Source organism: Cupressus sempervirens, chromosome 1 (genome assembly GCF_028749045.1).
Source record: "Cupressus sempervirens isolate cs-2001-9-10 chromosome 1, ASM2874904v1, whole genome shotgun sequence".
NCBI lineage: Eukaryota > Viridiplantae > Streptophyta > Pinopsida > Cupressales > Cupressaceae > Cupressus > Cupressus sempervirens.
In genome coordinates, this window is record NC_143118.1 from 345,276,792 (window position 1) to 345,293,386 (window position 16,595).

Genomic DNA, 16,595 nt, shown 5'->3' on the forward strand with positions numbered 1-16,595 from the left:
GTCTGAAATACTTCCTGGAACAACGGGTATCCTCTCCTACACAACAGAAATGGGTCAGCAAACTCATGGGGTATGATTATGAGATCACCTACAAGAAGGGTAAGGAGAATATTGTGGCAGATGCTCTTTCTCGCACATTTGATAATCAAGCTTCCCTTTCCGCTATTTCTATGCCCATTCCCAATTGGTTAGCGTCTGTTCAGCAGGGCTATGACAGTGACTCTTCTTTATCTCAAATCATTCACCAGCTAGCCAATAATCCTTCTGCTATACCACATTACTCTTGGGATGGTGCTTCTCTTCGATACAAGGGTCGGCTAGTGCTTCCTCAGAACCCAGCTCTACATCAGGCTATTTTTTATGAACTCCATGCTTCTCCTTCAGCAGGGCACTCAGGCTTCCTCAAAACTTATGAGCGCGCAAGGAGAAACTTCTTTTGGAAAGGGATGAAACAGACGATTCAACAGATGGTGGCTGAATGTGATACTTGCCAACGCCACAAGGGTGAAACGACCCTCCTTCCTGGCTTGCTCGAACCATTGCCCATCCCTACACGGATTTGGACTGATATTTCTATGGATTTCATTGAAGGGCTTCCTAAATCCGGTGGCAAGACAGTGATCTTGGTTGTGGTTGATCGTCTCTCGAAATATAGTCATTTTTGTGCCCTCAGCCACCCCTATACTGCCTCCTCTGTTGCACAAATCTTCATGGACCATATATTTCGTCTTCATGGACTCCCTTCTTCCATTGTCTCTGATCGTGATGCAACTTTTACCAGTCATTTTTGGACTGAACTGTTTCAAAAAATTGGCACCAAACTGAAGATGAGTTCGGGCTATCACCCACAAACTGATGGTCAAACTGAAATTGTCAATAAATGCTTGGAAACTTATCTTCGTTGCTTCACTTCCGAACAGCAACATCAGTGGGCCAAGTGGCTCCCTTTAGCTGAATGGTGGTACAATACCTCTTACCACACTGCCTCTAAAATGACTCCATATGAAGCAGTCTATGGTCAGGCACCTCCAGTGCTCCTTCCCTACACTCCCAACAGCTCACCAGTCCAGGCAGTTGACATAGTTCTCCGCAGTAGGGATCAGATTCTTCATACCTTACAGGATAATCTTCACATGGCCCGTAATCGGATGAAATAGCAAGCAGATCAACACCGTTCTGAGCGCTCATTTCAAGTTGGGGATATGGTTTTTCTTCGTCTACAGCCATACAAACAATCCTCCCTAAAGCTGAAAGGGCGTCATAAGCTGGCCCCAAAATTTTATGGGCCTTATAAGGTTCTGCAGAAGATTGGTTCAGTTGCTTATAAACTGGAACTTCCTCCTTCTTCCCACATTCATCCAGTCTTTCATGTTTCTTGTCTAAAGAAAGTTATGGGTACCACTGTCAGAGCACAAACTACTCTCCCTGAAATGGATACGGAAGGATCCATTATCCTGGAGCTGGTGGCAATCATTGACCAGCGCACTCGCCAGCTTCGCTCTCGCTCCATCTCTGAGGTCTTGATTCAGTGGCATGGCATGCAACCAGAGGATGCTACCTGGGAACCCCTTCTTCAGATTCAACAACAATTTCCACACCTTAAGCTTTGAGGACAAAGCTTTTTTCTAAGGGAGAGGGGATGTTAGGAACCTGTGTGTTCCTTCTGTTTATTTTGTCAGAGTAGTGTTGTTGGACGCATATGCTTTGTAAGTCGTCCCGTGAGTATATTTTATTATCCCACATGCATAGGTAGTATTACTTTTCTAGATCGTACTCAGTATATAAGAATAGGTTGAGGCCCTTGATGGGCACGGACGAATTTATTGTATTGAGCTTGCTCAAAGGAGGTTACCCCCTCGAAGTGGTCTGCGATCAGTAGATTCATTCTGAGTTCTGCTATCACTTTGTATTCTGTTATTTCGAGCATTCTCACGATATTGCTATAAGGAGGTTCTTCACAAACATATCCTACAATTGAATCTGTAACTCCATTAACTTTGTGGTGGTCATTCTATATGGGGCCTTGGATATGGGTTCCACTCTTGGTATCAAGTCTATGGTAAAATCAAATGCCCAAGAAGGAGGTAATCCAAGAAGTTCCTCAAGAAACACATCTTGATAATTCTTCAAATAGGGATATTTTTCTTTGAAAGATTCTTTTAGTTTTTGCTTGATTTCTCCATCTTCATAAATTTCTCCATCTTCATAAATGTAGTCATCTCCATATGTGGTTATTTTAGGCTCTCTTGTATCTTCAATCTTAACTACAAAAATTTCACAGCCTCTTCTCCCATATCTCTTAAGTTGCATTGAAAATTTTGTTTTGATTTGATTTCATATTTGATCCCTGAAATACTTGTTGGTCTACCTTGATCATCCACACAATTTATAGTTTTGGCAAGAGAATCTATCTTAGCCTGATGTTCACTAAGATAATTAACTCCAATGATAGTTTCATATGACCCTAGTTGAGCTACATATAAGTTCAATTCTGTAGAGAAATTTAGAAAATCAACCTGAGCTTCAAACAAGCATTGCTCTACCTTGGCCCTTGACTTCTTTACATACTCAACCATCCATGGTTTTTCCATAAAACTAAATCTTTTTGGGAATCTACTTAATGATCTAGGTGAAATAAAGCATTCAGTTTCTCTAGTATCAATTAATATGGACATAAGGTTTCCTTAGATCTTACTTAGAGTTTCAATAGGGCCTATCTCCTACTTTTCTTGTCTATTATCCAAGGCTGCATGAATCCTCTACTAAAAGACTTGTTGCTGCTATGACAAAGGTGGACATTGTGACTAGTTGAAGTTAGGGCACTGCTTCTTATAATGATTTCCTTCGTAGATAAAACATCCTCCTGATGGTCCTTTCTTCTCATTATTTCTATCATTTTTGTTCACATAAAAATTACCTTTGATATCTCTTGTTCCGCCACTTTTATTTTCAAGTTTTTTATTCTTATAATCCTTAAATTGTTTTTTCGAAGGTCCAAAATTAGCACCTCTTGAATTCCAGGTAGTCTTTCTTTTGTTGTCCCAGATGGAGTCATCCCTTCTAATCTTATGCTCTTGTCGAACAACCTTTTCTAAAGCTTCTTTCATGGTCTGAGGTGCAAGAACATCAATAGCTCCTCCTATCTCATTATTCAGTCCCATGATAAACTTTCTCACCTTTAGATTGGTGTCTTGCTAAGTAGGTGGTACATATTTAAGCAACTGAGTAAACTTCTCCCAATACTTATGCAATGACAAATCTCCTTGTTTTAAGTTCTAGAAATCCAAGAGTTTCTAGTCATAAAAGGTTTAAGGAAACCATCATTTCTGAAATATGCCCACAAATTTCTCCCAGGTGATATCAGTAGTTCTAGTTTTTTTCTTGACTTTGGTATTTCCCACCAAGTTGCAACTTCCCCTATGAAATGATATATACCCCATACTGCATTTGAGGTCCAAGAGAAGTTTCTATTCTCAAAATATTGCTCCATTTCAGTCAACCATGCTTCTACTTCTTCTCCAGACTCAAACCCAGATAACTAAGGTGGTTTTATTTTCTTTATGTCTAATGATAAATTAGCCACTATTTTTTTCTTCTTTTTCTTTTCTATTTGTTTGGGAGAGGGGTTTTTGTTACGTCCAAAGACTTATGTCTCTACTCTAGGTGTGGTTTGCACTTCCTCATGGTTTTGCCCCATCTAGATTGCCATTTCACTCATCCTGTTTTCCATGGTTTCTAGCTTTAATTGTGTTTCTTGCAAAATTTGGAGTAACAATTCATTAGAGGATTGAGGGTTCTCATGTACTATATCCTGGTTTTTTGCATTTTCAATGTTATTCATTTTTATGTTTTAGGTTTCTCACCTATAAATTTACAATTGTGTTATTTTGCAAAAAGGAGAATTTTGCAAGAGAAAAGGTATTACAACACATAATAACTCAACTAAGCAATTTTATTTACATGATTTTAGTTTTATTGCTCAACTAAGAAATCTTATTTACAAAATTTCATTTTCATTGCTTAAAATTTCATTTTCATTACTCCACTAAACAATCTTATTTACAAAATTCATTTTCATTGATCTTGATCAACTAAGAAATCCTATTTACAAAATTCATTTTCATTCCTCAACTAAGAAATCTTATTTACAAATTCATTTTCATTTCTCAACTAAGCAATCTTATTTACAAAATTCATTTTTATTGCTCAACTAAGCAATCTTATTTACAAAATTTTCCTCTATTGAGGAAGTCTACATTCACACAAAATTTGTATTCCTTCTTTGCAGTATTACATTCTGTTTCAAACTAGTACATTTCTCGTACCATCCAAGACCTATGAAAATGGAAAAGGGGGCTACTCTGTTGAGCATTCCAGTTCTATATTAGTTTGTTTCTATATGTTGCCTTCTTGGTAGAAGTACATCTAAGTCTTTCCTTCTTCATCCGCTAAATAGCATGATTCATGGTTTTATTGTCTTGGGGCTCAGAACAATAGAAGTAGTCATATTTAGTCATGTTTCTAATAAGATAGAGAAAGATGGGATGTCAAGTTTTCTTATGGGAATTTTTATATACTAACATCCTATAGCCAATTCAAATTTCTATCAGGTTTCTAGAAGGTGGGATGTCGAACCCAACGCTCTGATACCATATGTAACATACAGATTTTCCTTAATAAGTGTTAATCTTAAACTAAACTAATTTCCTAACTCTATTCACATGACTAAGAATTCCAAAAACTGTTTAAACTGAAATAAAATCTATTTACAATATACATTACATATTTTACTAAATTTTCTGAGAATACAAAATGAGATGTTAACATTTAACTTCATACTCAGCTGAAAGTAAATATCATATGTTCTAGAAATGAAATATCTATAATTACAAATTGAGATATTATGTAATGTAATCATTTAACTACTTCTAAATTTTCAACCAAAATTAAATAACAGATATTCTTGAAAATAAATAAGAAATATCTATCAATTACAAATTGAGATAATTGTGAACATTTAACTTCTTTAATGTAATAGCTATTTTTAAAGTAAATGAATTTCATCTTGAAATGAAATAACTAAACATTCAGAGGTTTAAAGAACATACAATATAATTTGTTAAACTTCTTTTACTTGTTGTCCAAGCCTTGACATTGGTGAGAGGAGAAGCATTGGCATAGGCTTAACCTCCCAACCATAGACCATTATTTATCCCCACTTATTCTAATTTAATAGAATGACCCTTCCTACTTTGAGGTCAGGCTTGGGATGTTCATAAGTCGAACCATCAAAGTATTCAAGTGGGTTGAAGTCCAAATAGTTATTCAACAAAATAATTGAAGCATTTGGACAATCAACAAGATCACTTGTTTGGCAAATCTGCCTAATTCCACCTTGGCCAAAAATTTCAAAATGTGGGTTGACAAACCTAATCTCTGCCACTCAGCTTGACAAAATTCTCCATGAGTGGAACATGCATGAACTAATGCATTATTTATTAGATTATTTATTTATTCTGACGACATTCTTGTTTTGTAGATTCTCTACACCTCCTCACCATTTTCAGGCCATCAAGCCAATGATACCTTGGTGCTTTTAGATTAAAATCAAAATGCTACTTTACACCTTCTTCACTAGATACTAGCATCTTTGCCTAGTGAATTCCTTGGTGTTCTAATTTCAATATCACACTCTCAGTTATATATATGTATATTTATTATGATGCATTTGATTCTAACTGGAATACTAACTTCCTTGCCATGGGCCATAATTGATTCAGAGAAGTTCTCACATATTCAGATATATAGAAATGGAAAATGACATATTTTATGTACAATTCAGTGTCATCTTATAACATGCTAATACTAAGAGAGACTACAATTAGAACTGGTGGCTTAAGGAATAAATTCTTCATCCAATTAATCAAGAAGATGGTGTAAAAAGGTTACACATGTTGCATTAGATGTCTTATGTGACTCTGTCACCAAAATATGAGAAGAGTCTTGTGCTTGAAAGAATCTGCCAATCTAACTCTGAGACCCACAGTAAGATGGAATTGATTTGAATTGATGTAGAATGATATCAAAACAGAGTTGATTGGAAATGATATCGGAATAGAGTTCAGTCACTATGATGATATCTAGCAAGGAGTTCGATTACTAAAGAAAAAGGAATGTCGAAAGAGAAAATGAATGCCAATAGACCATTAAGGAAGACCATAATATAGAATAAGTCTGACTCTCCGGCTACCTTTAGTTACAAGATTCAAATCGAAAGGCATTCAAATTGACTTAAAAGAAAAAGAAAGAAAGGAGGAAAGAAAGAAAGAAAGATAATGAGGAGTTTTTAAAAAGTTAATATTTTTATTATTTTTTAAATATTTTCTCATCTATGCTTATTTGTATGTAATGATAGAGTGGCATCATTGAACTATTATTTGTATTGTAATGGTGTCATCTTATTATTATTTACATATGATCATATTTGAGAATGTAAAATAATAATTAAATAATATTAATATTTGATCATTCTTTTGAAGTTAAGAATTTATGTTTATTTTACATTATTTATTATAATGTTCTACTTTATAGCTCATGCGGTTCTACCATGAAATATGTTGCCAAGTCCTAGTAACCTTGCCAAGATAGTTTTAGGTCAAACCTGTCGATTCTGATGACTAAACTACTAAACCATCCTGTTCCAATGACCTTGTTTAGCAATGCTTCCCCTCTCTCTTTTTAGTCTTCAACCTATAATCATTGAAAACAACATTCTCACCGAGACATTATTTCAAGATTTTATAAATTGCTAATTCAAAATCATCAACTAACCATTAGGGATTTCATCAATGTTAGAATAACTAGCTCCACATGTTCATCATATATACAACGGCTATGATTAACTAACTTACTTTCACATGATCATGAATCAAATTAATACAATGGCTATAATTAACTAACTCACTTTCATATGATGAATAAATTGATACGACTATAATTAACTAACTCAATTTCACATGACCATGAAGAAATAAACAACGACTATAATTAACTAACTAAATTTCACATGATATGAAGAAATAAAAAATGGCTATAACTAACTAACTCAATTTCACATGATATTGTTTTGTTAAATCAACGGCTATGTTCAATCTTAAAATTTAGGGAAAAATTTGGGATGTAACAAAGTGGATACCTCCCCTGTCACCATCTTCTCCCTGATAAAAGAGAAAACAAATGTGTTTACTAACCCCTTGGTTTTGCAGGATGAGAACCAACCATTGACAAAGACTAAGGAGATGCATAAGAATGTAGAAAAAGGAAACAAGGAGAAAGAGGAGGAACAAAACTAGAAGAATGCATAGATTGAGAAAAGGGTCAAATCTTTAGAGGATGGGTTTTACTCATACTACTGCTACTACCCTCCAATTATTGGCATAGGAGAAGGATGAGACGGGGTTGGACATGAAGGACAACAAGCTCTTGCATAAGTTTCTTCCTAAGGATTGGGCTAGAGTGCTTTTGGTTGGGAAAGGAAAAGATAAAGATGAAAAATAATGTGGTGGTTTCTAGGGGTTTTTTAGCCCTAGTTGTTTACTTGTTTTTTGCTGATACCTGGTTTACCTACAACTTATTCTCAGACTTAAGTTAGCTTGTTTATGCCAATAGTTTTATATTTTGAACTTTAATAGGATGTTTAATACTATAGTCTTTAGAATTAGTATAGATGATACTTTGGGAGCTATAAATGACCGTGTGCTATTTTTGGGCTGGGTTGGTTTGTTTATGCCAATAGTTCATGTTTGAAACAATCATAGTATGTTTAGTACTATAGTTTTTGAATTAGTATAGATAACTCTCTATTAGCTATGTTTTTTCATATGGTGTTTTTTGGTTGATAATTGTAGTTCTTTGTAGCAGTGACTGCCATTTGCTTATTTTTGTTGGCAGTGTGTTGGTTGTCAACTTTTTTGATATAAGGGTCGACCCTCTTGTTTTGGTCACTTTTTATTTCAAAAACATAAATGTATATCATTAGATTTAAATATTGTTATTAATTTCAATTTCTTAAATATTAATATGACTTCTATTTAAGTCTAATATTAATATTTACTTTTCCTTTAATTCATAATGCAAAAAGAGATAAAATTATAAATTTAATTTAGTTATTTATAATTTCTCTCTTAAAGCCAAATAGTTATTAACTAAATGATTACAAAGTGAACTATACCACACTTGTCTTAAAATATAATAAAATTCTAAATATTTATTTATTGACCTCCCTCTTGCATTAATAAATATAAAATTATTTATATGCAACTAAGAGTTTAACTAAACTTAAAGAATCACTAATACTAACTTTCACTTTAACTAAAGGAATAATATTTATTTAATTTTACGAATTATTAAATTATTGTTATTATTTTAAAATAAATAAATCTGTAAATTAAATTATATTTTTATAAAATAAAAATAGATGTGCAATTAGTATTTTTGCATGTCCTTGATCTCTAAAATCATGCAAGCATACTATACTTAGTTTTCTATTTTTAACATATTTGTTTTAACATGCATGTAACCGTACTATACTTAGCTTCTATTTTTAGTATATTTGTTTTCACATGCATGTAACTATACTATATTTAGCTTCTATTTTTAGTATATTTGTTTTCACATGCATGCAACTATACTATACTTAGTTTTCTATTTTTAGTATATTTTATTTTCACATGCATGCATAAGTTTAGCTACAACATGCTTTCCTCTCAATTAATCTTTTTCTTTTTCCAATATATTTTGGAATTAAATTATTTTACATATAAGAAGAATATTCATCTATATTTAAAAAATTCAGATAATCACATAGTTCTAATGACAAATTAAAAGCTCAAATCCTAACTATTCAATTTATTGTTTTCTTTCAATTTTCAATAACCAAAATTTTCATTATATTAGAAAGGGGTTTATAAGAATACAGTCACAATAATTTTTTATAGTTTTTCAATAATTTTCCTTAGTCAAGTTTTCTTGATTAATAAGTTTTCCTATTTCAAGATCTACAACATAATTCTTTATTCAATAATCAATACAGTAAATTAATAAGCAATATGAAAACACCCAGGAAGACACAAAGTATACAGATCTTTCAATAAAATTATACAATGAATTTTCAAAACCTATCTCAAAACCACAACTAAAATCTAAGAAAATTTGTGAATGCATGCAAATCCAAACCCTCTGAAACTTTCAACAATTCTTTTGATCCAATTTTGAATTTTTTCTCCCAAAACCTCAAAACCATAGTTAAAATATGAGACAATCTATGAATGCATGCAAATCCCAAACCCTCTAAAACTCTCAACAATTCTTTTCATCTAATTCTAAATTTTTCTCTCCAAAACTTGTGTAATTGCAACATGAGCTCTAGATCTTTGATAAAGAGTTCTCCCCTAAATTAGGGCTCTGATTGTGCAATCACGAAAGGGAACTCACAAATCAAATATTGTTTATCACTTTATTACCTTTTACCTTTTCATGGGTCACAACTCTTTTAGATATTTAATTAAAAAATATCTTAATTTAAATAATTAGCTTTCTCTCTTTAATAATTTTCAATGCATTTTTAATAATATATTTATTAATTTAATTAATAACATTATTTAGAGTTGATTATTAAAATAAAACTCCTAAATAATTATCATTAAATTGAATAGATATAATTATGCCACAATTAGAACTATAACTTTATCTTTAAATTTCATTCTTTTATATTTTATTTTGCTCCAGTTTATTAATTAATGCAAGCACTAATTAAAGTATAGTTTAGAATTTAAATTAATAATAGTAATCAAAGCTCATTGTTGAAATGCAACTCTAATTTAATTACTATTAAATAAATAAGTATAATAAAGTAATATTAAGTCTGTAATATTTTTTGAAAAATAATATTTTAATTGTCTCTTTCTCCAACTTCTCAAATTAGATTTTTAAATTAAATCTTTAAAATGAAGTACATATTTAATTAAATATCATCATATTCTAATTTCTCTTTAACCAATTTTTCTAAATTTAGATTGGTACTTTTAAATTAGAGCACATTTAATTATTATTTTTAATTAATTAAATATTCTCATTCTTTAATATTTTCTTTTTAATCAAATAATATTTAATTATATGATTAACCCAAATATTATAATTGAATCATTTACCAAATAAATCACATAGCGAAATCCACATAAAAGTAGCATTACCAAAATAAACCAAAACTCAAAATCAAACAACACAGACAAAGATAAACTCACAGGTTTTAAAAGGGGTGGAAAGTCAGTTACAAGTCCTCCTTGCAAGACAGTTATTTAGGCTATGGATGGGATTGAACTTGAACATTATCTCCCCATTCTTACCATTGAGTTATTGTGATAGGGCACACTCATTCTGAAAATTTAGGGAAGTTGATGCCCAATACCTACATTTTGCATAAAAGATGAGCATGTACATGTATATAAATATATCTAGACTAAATAACCAATGGAAGGGATTGATACATCATGTAGATCCCAAGTAGTAGGTGACTACAACTCCCTTCCTTAACCACATCAAACACGTTAGATGGAAAGACAAAATAAAACACGTGCACCATACCTGTGCAAGTATAGGGTAAGTATCATAATAATCACAAGTCAAACATCAAATGCTCAAGTATAATAATGCATCATTATGAATATGAAGTAGTCATCATTAATGACATCATCTCACATTGCTATGAAAGAAATCTCATTTATTAACTACGAATCATTAAAGCATCATTAATGCACTAGTAATCACAATCATTAAACAATGCATGAAATATAGTCAACCAAGTAATCATCACTATATATCACTAATCCAAGTCATGAAATAATATCATAAAACTATAAATCCAGTATATCTAAAACTAATCAATACATAAAATTGGCCTAAAAGAATTTGGTAATCAGAACATAAAAGCAAACTATAGGTGGGCATTACACAATACAATCAGAAATCAACCAAACATACGACACAAATTTCTCATTTTAAAAGAAAAAATTAAATAAACAAGCAAAAATTTAGATGCTACTTAAGGGTAGATGTTTCTTTTTGAATTTGAGCACAATTCTTTTCTAGTTGCAGCCAGAGATAGTTGCTACACAATAATAAAAATTTTCCTTAATTAAGAAATTTGTCTCTTGAATGAACACTCCAACTCAAAAAATTACATAAATATTGAGCAAAATTCATCTTTTTATAGTCTTCCTACTAAGGTTTCTTATCTCCTATGTGTTTTTGAATTGTTTCATTTTCCTCTTGAAAATACATACAAAAGGGTAAGACTAAGAATAGTTGCAAATATATACAGAAGGGTAAGAAAATACATAGAAAAGGGTAAAATTAAGAATAATTGAATTGCTTCTAATAAATTATTAAAAGTGGATTAACTTACTTTGAGTGGTCTAAGGCTTATTTAGAATGTGAAAGGAAATAGATAGCTATAGTCGTTGTCCTAGATGTAGTCTCATAGCTTGTGACCAATACAAAGAAAAGAAAATCAGTAGCAAACTCCTTTGGAAGATTCTCGTCATTTACAAGATTAGATAAAAAATCATCTCGAGAATTTTTTTTCCTCTCATGCATGATCTTGTAAAAATTTCCACTCAAAATCATTTTGGCTTTCAATCCTTTTGCATAAGCACAACCCAACATCTTTGCTGGAACTAAAACAATCCTACTTAAGAAGTCTGTCATGGGACTCTGGAGAGACTCTAGAGTTCATCTATTTCTACCACTTTTGACACATTTAGCAAGCTCTTAGAAATCACATACAAAACTAACTGCATATATAAAAATTGTCTAGTATTAGTCTAAGATATTAGATTTCTATAGTTCAATTAAAACAATGAAAAATTATAGGAAAAGCTAAAACTAGACATCTAAACTATGAAATCTTATAAAAAATATTACATAAATAAAAAAGCATTTTTCGTGAAAGAAAAATATCAAAATTCATTAGCATTTGATAGACATAAACATTAAATGGCCAGACAAAGTTTGGAAAGGAGGATGTTGTTTAGGAGATCTAACCAATTGCAAAACACCATCCATGTCTTTCTGATCTGCATGCTTAAACTACTATCATGTCTACATATCAACACTTATAAAACCATAATCACCAGTGGTCTAGTCTAGTAATTAACTTTATCAGTTCTTGTACTTTCTCCTACAACTGTGGCTAGACATCCAACTAAACTGTATATAATATAAGAAGAGTTTTTCTTTCCTTTTTTGATCGACTATTGAATATTTTTTCCTACAATTGTTGGAAAATTCCACATAATAGATTGCAATATAACAAATATGGTAGAGAATTCTTTTATTTCCAAAGCTTAAGCTAGTATATATATCCCATGCCAGTAAACAACCATTCAAAAAGACTTATCAACACAACTAGTGAGACAATGTTTCTAATTTCAACATTAATGGGTGAGATCTCTTGTCAAATATTCATAAATCACAAATCAATAGACCATCAAAATGAGCAGAAAAATAGATAATTTGAAGAAAACATTTCTAGTATATCATTTTCAGACATTATTGGCAGTTGCTATCAGACATTGGGAAAATAAGATAAGAATAAGAAGAGGGGTAGGAGAGCTTCAAAGAAGAAAATTACTCATACCTCCTAGCATCACCCAAAAACACATGTTTTATATACCTATAATTAGTATGCTCTTAGTATATAATAGAAATTAGTATTTTCTCCATATACCACACAAGTTTGTTGATGGGGTTTTTTGAGAGCACATTTTGTCTTTTAATCATGTTGGTCATCAAGATTCATGTGAAAGCTTAACCAACATCCACATTTTGCACCTACATGAAGGAATTAAACCTCTACTTGCTAGTTGTTGTTTTGATCTTCCCACAGGAGTGAAAGGCCCAAGACTTCAGTCATGATATTGGAAAGGAAGGTAGTCTAGAAAAATTCTAACCCCAACACCCTTGCATCAATTTTCCCATCTTTTATTGGGTTGATTTTTGTGAAAGGATTGATTTGCCCAATTTTTAGGTAACTCTTGATCATCTTCATCAAATCTTCACCAATTTAAGAAACAAAAACATTAACAATAGACATTAGAAAAGGCATTGAAATATTTTGATTGGTTGTAAAACATAACATTAATCACTCTTTAAGGACAAGCCCTAAGCAATAGTTTGCTACTATGATAGGAACTAAACATAGTGAAATAAGGAGGTGTGTGGTCATTAAAGACATTGGAGTCCCATCTAGACATAACATACAAATAGAAGAGTGAGTCACTCAATTTACAAATACAAAGCTATTGATTAATATAACTAGAGATCAAAGTGGCTAGGTGTCATTGGGCCCCATGCACCCACTAGGGTAAATCAACGTAATATCTATTCATGGGTTCCTTTACAAACCTTTCTTAAAGTAACTCATGTAATATATAAAATGAATGATGAACAACTGTGATATTTCGAGTCAACAAAAAAAAGACTAGCATGTACAAATGCCACCTATACAAGAGGGACCCACCAATCAAATAAAAGGAGGTATACGTATTGTTATTAGTTTTAATTTATTGTTATTGTATAAATGGTAAATTAATATAAGTATAGGAAATGTGATTATATATATGAATAAAAATGACTAGAATAGAATTAATTCATTATGAATTAAGTATATAATCAAATTTCTAGGGTTCTTTATAATATTAATATTTATATTATTGAGAATACTTAATAAAGGTTAATTTTATTACTGTGAGAGTTATTTTCCTTGATCTTTTCCTTCAAGAATGTTTTTCCAGGAAAAGGAGGATTGACATAAGATTCAAAGGTAGTTAGACACTTCTTTAAAAATAAAGGAGCTCAGAAGATTGATGTTATAAGGGAGTCTAATACATTTGTCTCAAGGAATAGATAGAGGATATGTTTAAGTTGAATTTTGAATATCTTGATCATATCAAATTCAGAGGAAGTATTACACTTCATTAAAGGAAACTTTGGTTGAGGAGCTTAGATGATTGATTTTTAGAGATATTTTTGAAAGTCCATATGTGTGACTATGTGACCTGAATGGGCCTACCCCATGTGTGCATCATGAGGAAGTGACAAATTCCAAATGATCATCACTCGTATTTATAGAAGTTAATGAAAGGTGATGATCTTACAATAACCTAACTTTGAATTATGATGGATATGTTGTGATGCATATGCATATCATGATAAATCATACCTTGCATGGTAGATGTTTATATGGTTATCATTATGAGAATGTGTGTGCACATATCTTATAGACATTGGTTGAGTAGATGGTAAATGTTATGCAAATTTGATGTTCTGGAGGGCCATTACACATAATACTTGGTGAATATTGTTAGAGTAAAGCATTGATTTAATTTCATTTATTAAATGTGCTTTACTCTCTTCTTTAGATTTCACTTTATGCACCTTTTGCATTCTCATTTAATAATTAATTAGTAATTATTCAATAGCATTTACCTTTTAGGTTACCCTTTTTAGGTTTCAATCTCCTTTTATAAGGATAGATCATTTGTAATTATCTTATATATTTTCATTTTTGATAATACAATTTGCATATTTTCATAGCAAAACCCTTGCCTTCTCTTGTCTTTTTCTTCTTTATGATAGTTTTTTACATGTAGGTATTCTTTAGGCTTTGTGGATTTGTATTTCTAAAATCCTTCATGGTATCAGAGCAACAATGTTGAAATATGAGCAATAATGCAGCTACAAACAATGTAGAAAGAGCAAGAAAACTATAATGTAATTCTAAAAGAAAACTTGGGTCCTGAAAAAAAGGCTAAATGGGGTACCCAATCACAACCAAATCTCTATGAAATGGAGAAATAGAGAAAACCTAGTGGGAAAACCTCTGCTCCTCTAAAGGATTACACATCCTCTAAGGAAGATATTGATATTGATCCCCCTTTACTACCTCCACCAGATGTTCCTTAAGCGCCAAAGTGGGCTTGATATATTGTTGATGTAGCTAGACCTTTGGCAGGTGAACCTACAGATGCTCATTACACTCATGCTCAGACTACAAGTAGTGACCTTTTTAGTCATGCCATTTTAGATGATCCTCAAAGTTTTTCATAGGCTACATGACACTCAGAGTGAGATAAGGCTATGGATGAGGAGTACTCTTCTTTGATGAAGAACCATACATGGGATCTTTATCCTCTTTTGAAAGGAAGAAAGTTGGTTTAGTGCATGTGGGTGTACCATACCAAGTATGTTGTAGATGGTTCTATTAATAGGTACAAGGCATGTCACATTGCAAAGGGTTTTTTATAGGTTGAGGGTATTGATTAATCTGAGACCTTTGCCCGTATTGCCAAGATGAATTCTATTCACCTTGTACTCTCTCTTGCAGCTTCACAGTGATGGACAACTTTTTAGATGGACATGAAGAGTGCCTTTTTGCATGGTGACCTTTGAGAGGAGATCTACATGGAGAAACCTCATGGTTTTGTGTAGGACTCTTCATTAGTATGTCAACTTTGGAGGTCTTTATATGGTCTCAAACAAGCCCCGAGAGCTTGGTATGAGAAGATGGATTCCTTGTCGCTTGCTTTATGGTTCACTTGGTGTCATTCTGATCCTACAGTTTACATTCAGCATCATGGGGCTGACTTATTGATACTTGTGCTTTATGTTGATGACCTTTTCATCATAGGAAGCTCAGTATCCATGATATAGAGTGTTTAAGAAGAATTGAGATGACAGATCTTGGACTTCTGCACAATTTTTTGGGCCTATAGGTTGTTTAGTCTTTGGATGAGATACCTACACTCCAGCAGAAGTATGCTCTTCATATGTTTCAGAGATTTGACATGCTTGATTGCAAGTCTACTCCCACACCTTTTTAGTTACATGTTGTTTTATCTACCACTTTCTCTACCCCTATAATGGATTCCACTTTATATAGATAACTTGTGGGTAGTTTATTGTACCTAACATACACACATCTTGATATTTCCTTTGTTTTTGGACTTGTATCTCAATTCTCCCATGATCCTAATGAGAGTCATTGTCAGGCTTCCAAATGTATCTTGAGGTATATTAGAGGTACACCATGTTATAACATTCACTGGACATTAGGGGATCCTCACATTGTTGGTTTCATAGATTCAGATTGGGCTAGTGATATTGATGATCACAAGTTTACTTTTGGTTTTGTATTCTATCTTGGTTTTGGTACTATCACATGGTCTTGCAAGAAGCAACATGCTTAGGCATTATCATCTATAGAGGAAGAATATAGGGTAGTTGTATTGGCTAGTTAGGAGGTTTTGTGGTTTTGACATATGATGATGTTGGTAATTTGATTGAAAAGCTCATTATTGTTGAAGATTAAAGAGGGAGATTGTTGTAAAAGATTGTTTTCAATCATTGTTTTTCCATTGATGTCAAACCTGCTATATGTACGGATGATATTCACTTATAAGATTCATGCACTATCACTCAGTTGATTGAGGAAGAGGATTTGATCAACAAGATGTAACAAGAGCACCTAAAGGAAAGGT